The following is an 11,647-nucleotide window of genomic DNA, read 5'->3' as shown; positions in this document are numbered from 1 at the left end:
GATGTGTGAAGTATCTTATAATTTGCACAAAAAATTACAATTCAGTGACAGGAAAGTAAAAGTCCACCTTTGCACTCGAAAATAGCTGAAACAATGAAAAAAAGAGTCATCTGGTACCAGTACCAGAATACAATTTGTCTGCATATGTGCTTTAATTGAAGACATTCTGATTTGGAAAAGAAGTCACCTCCTAAAATAATTAGCCCGTAAATTTCCTTTTATGCTTCATAGGAGATTGAGATTAAGTCACCTTTTACTTTTTTTTCCCATGTGTGTCAATCATTTCTATATTTCTCATTCTGAATGGTAGTTTGTTTTACCATATAATCAATGCGTTTTGAATATTTGCTCGCATTTTTGTGTTTCATGTTTATTTGTAAATTATTGACAATGACGGCCTATTCATACAGGCTGCCAAACCACATTTCATCAAAAAATACTGCAATGCATTTAAAATGGCAGCAACAACACTGGCCATACCATCCCACCCTGGCACCGTCAAGATACCTCAGGAAGAAAGTTTTGGTGGCTGATGTCATCCAACCATCGTTGATCACTTTGACCCCCCACAACATTTCCTCCTGATACGAGGCCATGCATATATCTCCACATTTTATTTCGTGGTGGTATTCGTGGCTGATAACAGTTGTTTGCATTTTTTTAACACATTGCTTCGATTTGTTATTTCTTTTTATAAGTTTACAATTTTATAATAAATGATGGAAGATTAATTGATGCAGTGAGGCAGCAGTCTGGATTGTGTAACATGAGCATACTAAATTACTTGTCATCTACTACAGTTATAATTTGGTGTTTTATACATACCAGTACCATACCATATTTAATATTTTACAATGAAACAGATTGCTGAAACTTGAAGTGAAAAAAGTACTTCAGGTAGAATCAGATTGATTAGTAAATGGAATTTATTTGTATGTTGTCAGGCACTTGTAACGTTTCAGAAAGAAATGGACAGAAACCTTCAGACACTAAAACAGTGGCAAAATACTTTTTTTGACAACCATGCATATTAGAGTCATTGGTTTAAATATGTATTTTTGGCTGCTGATAGTCTTGCTGTTGAGTGCCCATAAGCTCCAAACACACTATACGTTTTTGTGACATGCTTATTTATTGTTAAGTAGTTCTTTGGAGTGACTGTGAAACAGTTTTGCAAGCAGCAGTGGTCAATTGAACTATTAAAAGGCAAATACAAGATGCAAAGAAAACCTATAAATCTCGAAGGAAAAGTATTAAGGGTGACATGTCTAGCACATAAATTTTGATTAGACTGGCAACTAAACTTAGCCTTCAACAAGCCAAATTCTCAATGGATGTGATGCGGCCTGTAACACTGTGTTCTTACAGTAGTTCTGGACACAATTTGACATGGCAAATTAAGAAATTGGTTCTTTGACTTTGCAGAATGCAGATTCCCCTTCCTTGAGTTCTTTGTGATGTATGAAATTCCCCTTTTGTACCATGTAATAACATTTTTCTTACCCACACATTTTTTTGCATTGTCTCACACTTCCATATTCCTTCTCTAATGTACATGCTATGTTTGCAAGCTGCAAATCATATGAATCCAATAATGTCATTTTTGTACAAATGTGGACTCCAATATCCATGTATATAAGCTACCGGTATTCTTTTTGTGTACTTCCCACACGGGGAAAAAAAAAATATATATATATAAATAAAAAAAAATAATAAAAAAAATATTATCAGTTGAGAGCAACTATGCACGACAAAACTGTGTGACTTGAATTGATTTTAAGTGTTTTGCCATGATGCGACAGATAAGACAGTGCCATCACAGCCAGTGTGGATTGGTCTTTCATGCCTCACTCGTCACAGAATATAATTCTATCAAGTTAATAACATAAGTGCCAGAATATCTCCGAAATGTGAAGGTGAAAAACAAAATTGGCGAAAGGTTAAAATTAAACTGTTTGCAATTGGAAGTGTATGTGAACACAGCTTTTTATTTCGTAACCGGGTTGAAAACTCACCACACCACAGTGATATCAGACATATTGTACCTTGCCTTGGTTGTGTGTCATAGATAACCTCAAAGCTATAAACACTGATAAGTCATTACCTGGCATTTAAATTGCAACAAATGATATGAATATGGATGTATTTTTGAGAGATACTCAATTTTATGGTGTTTTGATGTAGCATATATTCATAGGACACAAGTTATAATATAAAACACACCAAATACGAGCTCGACACAATCCAGTATGGCATCTCCTATGTTCTTCAGCCAAAATAACTCATTAAAAGAAGTGGATCCACAGTACCTCTCATAATATACAGTGGCGGTCAAAATAATAGAGCCACCTGGCAAAGGTTTGGAATAAAGTGCACATTTATTACTTGACATGTTTGAACTATGATGGAAACCATTACAACCGAGTCACATTGTACTATAGTCAGTTATATCGATAACACAACACAAAATAATCAGTAATAATCGATAATATTCAAAAGAATACCAGACCACAGGGTCAAAAAAATAGAGCCAATTGAAACAAATATATTGTACTTGATCTCAGTCTTATGAAACGTACAGGAACAGTCTTTTTTGCATAGGACTGCATTAGTACTTCGTGGGGTAACCCTTATTTTTGAGGATTGCCCTGCACCTCTTACCCATAGAGTCTACTAAACGCCTGCATTCGTCACTACTGATCGCATACCAGGCTCTCTGGATTTCTTCCCACAGTTTTTCTGATGATGTAGCTTTTGAGCGGTCAATTCTCTTGTCTAAGATCTCCCATAAGTTCTCAATGGGTGATGCGTCAGGGGACTGAGGTGGCCACTCTAATACTTCGATATTGTGCTCTTGAACAAACTGCCTTATGATCCTTGCAGTATGCTTTGGATCGTTATCGTGCTGAAATTTCCATTTCAGCGGCATTTCCTCTTCAGCATAAGGCAGCATCACATTTGCCAAGATGTCTTTGTACATTTCTGCGTTCATTATGCCGTTGATACGGTGTATTGGACCAATGCCGTACCACGAAAAACATCCCCATACCATAACACTTCCGCCACCGTATTTCACAGTTTTTAAAGTGTACTTGGGATTAAATTCCTGGTTTGGTGGGCGGCGCACATAGACTTTTCCGTCTGAGGCAAACCTATTAAACTTGGATTCATCGGACCAAAGGATGTTCCTCCACCAAGTATTAGGTTTTTGTTCATTTCTCCGGGCAAAGGCTAACCTTTTCCGAACATTAGCTTGTGAAACATGTGGCTTCTTTCTTGCAATGCGCCCATTCAATTTTGCAGATCTCAGTCGTCTTTGAATCGTTGAGGTTGATGGTTGAACATCATGTTCGTCGCTAAACAAAATGGCTTTCAGTCGTGGTGTTGACAAAAATGGGTCTTTCTTCACTTCCCTAGTGATGAGTCTGTCTACGCGAGGAGTAGTTACACGAGGTCGCCCCCTGTTCTCCACCTGCGGCTTTGTTTGTTTTGACCGTCTCATGGCGTTCTGGACTCGTTTTCGCGAAACGTGCAAGACATTGGCTATTTTATTCATGGACATCCCACTTTTGAACATCCGGAACATTACTATACGCTCATCTTCACTGGTATGCTTTGCTCTGCCCATCTAGACGAATGTAAACAAAACCACACGTCAATTTACATACAAAACAACTGCATAAAAATCAATTTAAAGGCACATGTGTAAAGCGGCTCTATTATTTTGACCCATAAGATTCTTACCTTTATGCCTCTTTTCACACGTCTAGCTCAAACGCTTCCTTTCGGACGACTAAAGATAGCAGCAACGTCTTCCCTGATGTTGTCTACAAGGGACTGACAACACGGCACTCGTGGCGATTTCGCGAACTAATAGATATCCTAGTTCTTAATCTCGTCAATAGAGGTGGCTCTATTATTTCGACCGCCACTGTATATGTAAATAAAAGAACATATGAACTTAAAGGCCTGTCAATATGCAACAATGTGTCTTCACAAAACATTTGTGCAGACAAATTGTTGTGTGTAAACAGGGGATTTGTGCAGATGTGACATGTATGCAAACCTGGAAGTTGGAGTTTTGAGCAAAATAGTTACACATAAAAACTGATAGTGGGTTCACACCAGCCTCTGCACCAATGGTGGAATGACAGTTGTTCTCCATGCACCTGCAGCCACTATAATTCCTTCCTGGTGCATGGGGTCCCAGTCTTTACACATGTTGGTATTATACAAAAATATTCATTAGATGCATAGCCAAGATTAGATCTGAGAAATGCCTTGCAGATTTGCAGTATGTTTGATCTGTATGTTCCACAATTCTTTTTACCCAAATGCTTTTATGAACGGTGTCAACTTCGTATGTTGTATATAATGGCTTACAGGGATCACTTCAAACATTTTTTAGAAAGTAATTATATAAATACAAGTATTTCTGCAATATTATGCATGCATTAAGATCTAGGTATAAATGGTTTTGCATCTCTGAGACTTAACTTTCAACAAACAATACATTACACTATTTCATGTGTTTATGAGCTACAACATGGAAAAGAAATCTAGCTGTCTGATTCTTCATGATTTATATTCTCACAGACATCATAATTTCTCTCACCAGTCATAACATCCAAAGCTAACTGCTTATTACACAAATGGAAATTCCAAGATGAAACAATAAGCATAAATGAGGAAAACCAACCACTCACCAGTAGCTGAGTGATGAATGGTCAACACAGTTACACAGCAGCACAGAGATTTTACCAGCTTTTGAGCTATTGCTCCTTTTCCTAGTCTTAGACACAGCTGAACTATCATTTCTTGACCAAAAGTGGTAAGATGAATTGAAGAAGAAAGTAGTGGAGACACAATGGGAGGCAGAAGAGGAGAAGATAGACACGATAGACACCTCTTGATAGTATTAATAAAATAAGGACTGAAAGAAGTGACAGCCACAAAACTGACAGGAGGAGGGAACACACAGATAAATGTACTGATGTGGACAATAACATATCACTATCAAAACCTTGTACACTCCCTTCTCCCCCCCCCCCCCCCCCCTCTTTCTCAACACTCAATGTGTTAATTTCATTGTGATACACTTATCCCCACCTCTCCTGTATTCCTCCAATTCTCTACCTCTCCCTTATCCCATGCATTTTACCCCTCCCAGTTGTTATAAACCTTTCCTCTGCCCCAATCTTCAAATGGAGCAACCTCACATAAGCTGTCAGCATTGCCACAGATGGTACGTTTCGATGTATGTGAGTGTGTACTCAAATTAAAAAAACTGGAAGCCTGAAAGTTAGTACAGTCTCTCAGCTGTTATGTAAGCCCCACATAAATCACCTACAGAACAACAGGTTGGCTTTCCTCAATCCTCCTTATTGTTTTCTTTTTACCTATGAAGCATATCTTAGTGAGTGAGTTGTCAGCAGTTATTATTACCAGAGTAAGTTTTTCCTGAGTCAACACTTGTACAGGCTAATGAATTCACATCATTGGAAAATCCAAAATGGAATGAAATAATATTGTGGAAAGGGAAGTTGCTGCTCACCAAATAACAGAGGTGCTGAGACGCAGATAGGCAAACCAAAAAAGACTGCCACTCTCATCATGCACTGATGCTGCAGCTCGCAGTGTGGCCTCAGTTGCGTGAGACTGCAGTTGTGTGTGTGAGTTCTGTGTGTGTGAGTTCTGTTTGTGTGAGTACGCTTGGGTATGTTTGTTGTCTAATTCTGACGAAGGCCTTACTGGCAGTCTTTTTGTTGTGCCTATCTGCAACTCGGCATTTCCACTATATGGTGAGCTGCAACTTTCCTTTTCACAATATTGTTGAATTAATATCATTGTGTGTTTTCACTTTGGCAGTACTAAAATCTTCCCTTCCTGAATTTAGGTACTGTCAGACATTGTGTCCCTTTATGAGGTTACTGAAATCAACCACAAAAGAAACTAAAGTAAAAACCTTCAGAAATAAATACCTTTGATAAGTAGGAGGAGTATTCTAGATATTACCACCAATTATTATTACATCCATGAAAATAAATTTCTTGGTTTACAGACAAAAGTACCCCAAAGCAATGATAAATGAAGTGCAACAGCAGAAGTCAGATTTCTGGTGAAATTATTTAAGCCAACATATACTGCTTTTTATGTGGTGTTGTGCACAACAGGGTGTGAGGCCTTGATTTATTGCACCTCACATGTAGGGCTCCGCTCCTTAAGCAGTACTGCCACTACAGTTCTGTAACAGGTAAGACAAAGATATTTACTGTATTTACAAAGAAACAACACCGCAAAGGTAGTGAGAACATAGTAACGAATTGTACACCAACTGACCATAATTAAATTAAGATAGGGCAGGAGGAACTTTTGATCATCTCCAGAACATAGTCTACAATGTGGGGACCAGCTTTGTGTGCTGAAGAACAATATTAGTTGATAATCTGAGTTACTATGATGTAAAAATGTTCTTGTGCCTACACACCAGTCAGTGCCACTAATATATAAGGGGGTTAAAGCGGAAGTGATATAAGTCATGTTTTTAAAATTTTTGACTTAAGTACTGAAATATGCTCTTGAGATGTAGATCTGTTAAAAGGAAGAGGGGCGTAAGACCTAGTTTCGTTCATACCCTCATAGATGGCAGCAGCAATTTCAGTGGTGAATGAAACAGCTACTTTGTTAATACCCTCTGTGGTGCAAGTAAGACTTACACCACTATTCCTGTAAGTGTTTGTGATATGAGAGTTTCTACATGCATATGAGTTAGAATATACTTGTGGTAGTGGTAATGGTCCCCCAATCTGCTGAAGGTGCAAATTGCGAACACATTATATTGGAAAATGTAGGATCTACTGTTCATTACGAATCACCAGAATCTGAAATGCCCAACTTTAACGCTTTATAACTACATAATACTCTTTGGCAATATCACAATACCATGTTATCTTTCAAAATTCAATACCGGTTGCCCTACACAAGTAATGTCACTGAATAAACTCTGAAAAATAATAACAAACTTTATGCATAATCTAAAATATGTAGGAGCTAAAATTCTACAATCTCCTAAAAATTACAACAAACCTGATGTCAAACCTAAAAAATGTAGAAGGACAACACTAATAAGTTCATTCTCTTGGTTGCAGAAGAAAGAGAAGAAGAAGAAGAATGTATGAATGCATGGTCTCAGGGTAATGTGAGTTAGGAAAATCTTCTTGGCCTTTCAGCCTTCTCAGGTGGTTAAAATGCCACGAGCTTTCAAGTGAGTACTCCTCAGTCAGAGTAAAGCGGTAAATAATTATCATGCCACTGAGGTCTTTCAGTTATGTAGCCACACTCCTGGCTATACATCACTGGTGCTCTCTTCCTCATTAATTGTTGTAATGATTTTGTCCTGTGCCCACTGCGCCCCCTTCAACCTTGTGATGGGTCAACCCCAGGCTGTGCTGAGCTGCAAAACGTCATTGTTGATGATGGTGTTTTCAGATAATTTTATTTCTACCATTTCATTTATGATGCTATACCAAAATACTTTTGTCCTCATAATGACAGATGTTTCATCAAACAGAATTCGGTGTCAATATTCTAAAGCGTGTTCTATCACAGCTGATTTTTCAAGATAGCATAGGTGTAAGCACTTCTCACATTCTGTCTGGCATTTCTCTGCAGTGCATACTGTTTGGCCAACATAGTAGCAGCCCCACTTGATATGGTATTTTGTACCTCCACATGTTCAAAGCCCTAGATTGTCCTTCACAGCTGCAACAGAAAATACAAAGTTTCAGGAATGGCTTCTGAAGTTTCAAAAGACTGTAACTCATTTAATATATGCTTAATTTTGTATTTTTAGTCACTCAGAAGCACCCTGCACCATACTGTATGTCATCCTCTTGATCTTTTTCCAAGTTTTTTCTTCTTTCTGGACTCCTCAGTGGCCAACTGTGCTGTATACTCTGCTTTATCAAAGCGAACCTTGTCCATCCGTTCAAGTTCTCTGATGCAGTTTGCTCCAGGATTAATTCCCACATTCTGTAGCACGCACCCTACCAACATTGCCACTATGAAAAGCAATAACAGCATCACTGACCCAACACCTCACCTCCCCCCCACACACGTTAGTTTGTTCATTTCAACAAAAACATTTTTTTGGTAAGCAAGTCCATATAATATTATTGAACAACTCATTGAGATTTTGAGTCTGACAATGCAGACACTTCTTCAGCAATTCAGGATTTGTCAGGTATCTGCAAATAGGTTTTATGATATCCATGACTGCTGCTGGGTTGGAATGTTTATGGCTGTATGAACTGTTTCAGTACTGGGCATTGCAGTAATTGCACCATATCAGGTTCAGGAGGCCAAAGGTGGTGTACAGATTTTTCATCAGTTGACAGTTTGTGGAAGAAGGTAGCCCATACTACCTGCATCATTTTCAACAAATCCTCTGTATTATTTCTAATGGTCATCCCATAATACTGCTGTAGTTCAGCAATCATTTTGTCTGTCAGCCTGCCTCTTATGGTTTTACCATCAGAAAATTTCTTGTCTCTCAAACTTTGTTTCACTTTCCTCAACCTGGTGCCCATCCTCTTCTGGACATGACCAACACATTCCGGTTTTGCGAAAATCTTCTCAGCATAAGGCTTAGCGGCTACTACACTGTTATATGCTTCTGTGTCTCCATCACCTACGAACTTAGGTTAACACACACCCCTTTCATTCACAGACTAAAAACTTCAATAACTGCAGAGGCCTCCATACCACCACTTGTTCCTTCATAATTTCTGTCACAGATATGCCCTTCTTCATTCTATGATTTACACTTACAACAATGTTTGGTTAAAATCTGGAAATCTATTACCTTTCCAGTATCCACACTGGTCACCATAGCAGCAGAATTCTTAGAACTGTAGCTGCACTTATACCAAGTTCCATCAAAAGCTACTGGTATGTCAGTCATACCATCATTAATTTCGACAGCTTCATTTGCAGCATCCTTCAGACTCACATGCAACAAATTTCACAGGAGCTGCAATAAATCCTGCATACTTGTCGATTTTACAAGGTGGGCATGGCATATTCAATACGGCACACATTGTTTCTGCTGCAGTGTGTCCTTTGCCAATAGCCCTCAATCCATAAAACTAACATTTACTTCAAAATAATTATCTTTACACTTACCAGAATTCCAAAATGAATGAGTATATTTACAACTGGCATAATTAATGATAACTTTCCTGGCTAGTCCATTTGATACTCACTGTCTTCATGTACACTAACTAACTGGCCCTCCACATATTCACCAAACACCCTTGTTAGGATGTGTAAATCTATCAAAATATAACCTAACCTGCCATTGACATCACTTTTGTTTTGAGAAAGCTATGTATCACGTTTTATTTTAATCTTCGAAGCACTAATGGGTGTTTCTCTAGATACTGACAAGTTTGCCTGTATTACATTGTCTGCAACTTTACATGCCACATGTTGAACACAGTGTTTCCTTTTATTCGAAAATCTATTACCACGAAACCCATGCTTCTTAAAAACACTTCGTTTTGGCATCATACTTTACTTTTTGAGAGATTTACCAAACTATTACTCACTTTTCTTCTGAAAAACGTTAGCACTTGGACATACAATGCGTGTTTATACTATGAAACAATATCATACTGTTTTTGACAGTGCTACCAATCCGTAGCCTTCTATATAAAAAATTTTAACACTTTCAAGGTGTAGATTATATTTAAAAAAAAAAAAAATTACTTCCCTTCTCCTAACACTGGACAAAACAGGTTTCCCCAAAACTGATGAAGTGAGTCCCATTGGCTCAGTTTCAGTTTCAGTTAAAGACAGCACCTCAAACTTGGTACTTAGGGGAACAGTACAACACCCTGAGTCTTCCCTAGTACCCGTCCACCCTTTGCAGAATGCCTAGATCTACCATTGACATGCCACTCGCAGTCAAGTGGATGAGTAATGATAGTTGCAATGCTCCAGTCCTTGAAGTTTCAGAAACAGCTGCGTAGAAATTCAATGCACTAGCATTGCTGAGCAGGTATCCTGGCTGTGAATATTAACAATAGGTGCCGAACACTCATCAGAAAATGGCAATGAAGCAGTGAGCCAACAAAGTTTTTTGAGTCCTCCAGCATTTGTGGGCGAGAATTTGCTGACTTGAACCCGAATGCCGAGAGGCATGTTCCTGGCTGCTAGTCCATGATGACACCCCAGCCCAAAAGGTGAAGACTGTGCACATTTTAGGCCAGCAAATGTATCTCCTGGATCACCCATTGTATGCACCAGATTTGGTGCTAGCTGGCTTCTGCTAGTCCCCCAAATTCCAGTAGGCAATGAAAGAAAACTGTTAGGACACAGTTCACGACATCCATGAAAACTGTATTACAGTAGTAAATGCAACTCCAAAAAAGGACTACGGTGACTGAAAACACTTTTAAAATGATATCAGCTGTGTTTTGGTTCAGGAGGAGACCATCTAGAATAAATACAGTGATTTTGTGAACATAATCACTGACCGTTTTTTTCACAGCCGCAATCGTAATGGATCTGGGACACATTGTGTATGTAAGTTCGATCAGAGGCAAAGTGGTGCAAGTTACCTGAGCCCTTTGAAATAAAATAAAACTACATAAATTATTTTCAGTGATAATCACATCAAAATAATGACATCTTTCTGCAGAGTACAGCAACATAAAAGTACTAATAATTTCTTGTATAATTTATTATAATGCATCTAATAAAACCTATTGTTTCTCAAAATGGATAAAACATTACATACACAGCAGTGGTTTGAACAAATCATATGGTGAGTGGTTACCTGAACTCATCCCATTAACTGGACACCACCCAATATTTTCCTATGTTATTTAATCATGTAACAAGTGTCCGAGTAATAACTAGCTTGTGCAATTTCATATGAATTAAGGTACTTCCAGCTTTGAACATGGCTGTTATTCAGCAACCATATACTAGTTTCAATATAAGAATAAACACCCAACCTGTTGCACATAAATGTTAGGTACATTGCCTACATATTGACACCTACTAGGGATGTCTTCATCAGAATGAACAGTTGCTAAATCGTAAAATTACACTGCTAAATAGCAATAGTCAGAATTTGGAGTGGCTATGCTTAAGTCAGATGTAAAACAATATGTTATAGCCTTTGCCACGTGTACCCAGCACGGAACATCATCAACTGATGACACTTTTAACAAAACATGCTTCCACTGCAACACTCCTTTCCCTAACAACACTTAGTTCACACACTTCCTGCACCGCCATTCAAAATCAACCAAACTAAAATGTGTGTACTATACTTAGGCCTACTGTTTGTAAGTCATTTGATTGTCTTTACTTCTGAACTGACAGAAACTGAAGATCTTGGGATGCTAATACTTTGTGTTTGACCATGGTCACTAACAATAACAGCAATAACAATAAAGTGTGGGCATTATAGCAGTACAGTAGTCATTAAGTAGTTATTGTTGTGCTGTCAGTTATTTCACTTTTCTTTGTGAAGTGAAATAAGAAGCACTTTTTGGACTATTGCAAGAACTAACAACTTGGAGACGGCATTCTCATGAGATATTCAAGCATATATGATGTTTTTGTTTCAATTTTA

The sequence above is a fragment of the Schistocerca americana genome, chromosome 1 (genome assembly GCF_021461395.2).
Source record: "Schistocerca americana isolate TAMUIC-IGC-003095 chromosome 1, iqSchAmer2.1, whole genome shotgun sequence".
NCBI lineage: Eukaryota > Metazoa > Arthropoda > Insecta > Orthoptera > Acrididae > Schistocerca > Schistocerca americana.
The sequence above is the reverse complement of the archived record's forward strand: the minus strand, read 5'-3'. Positions refer to the sequence as shown.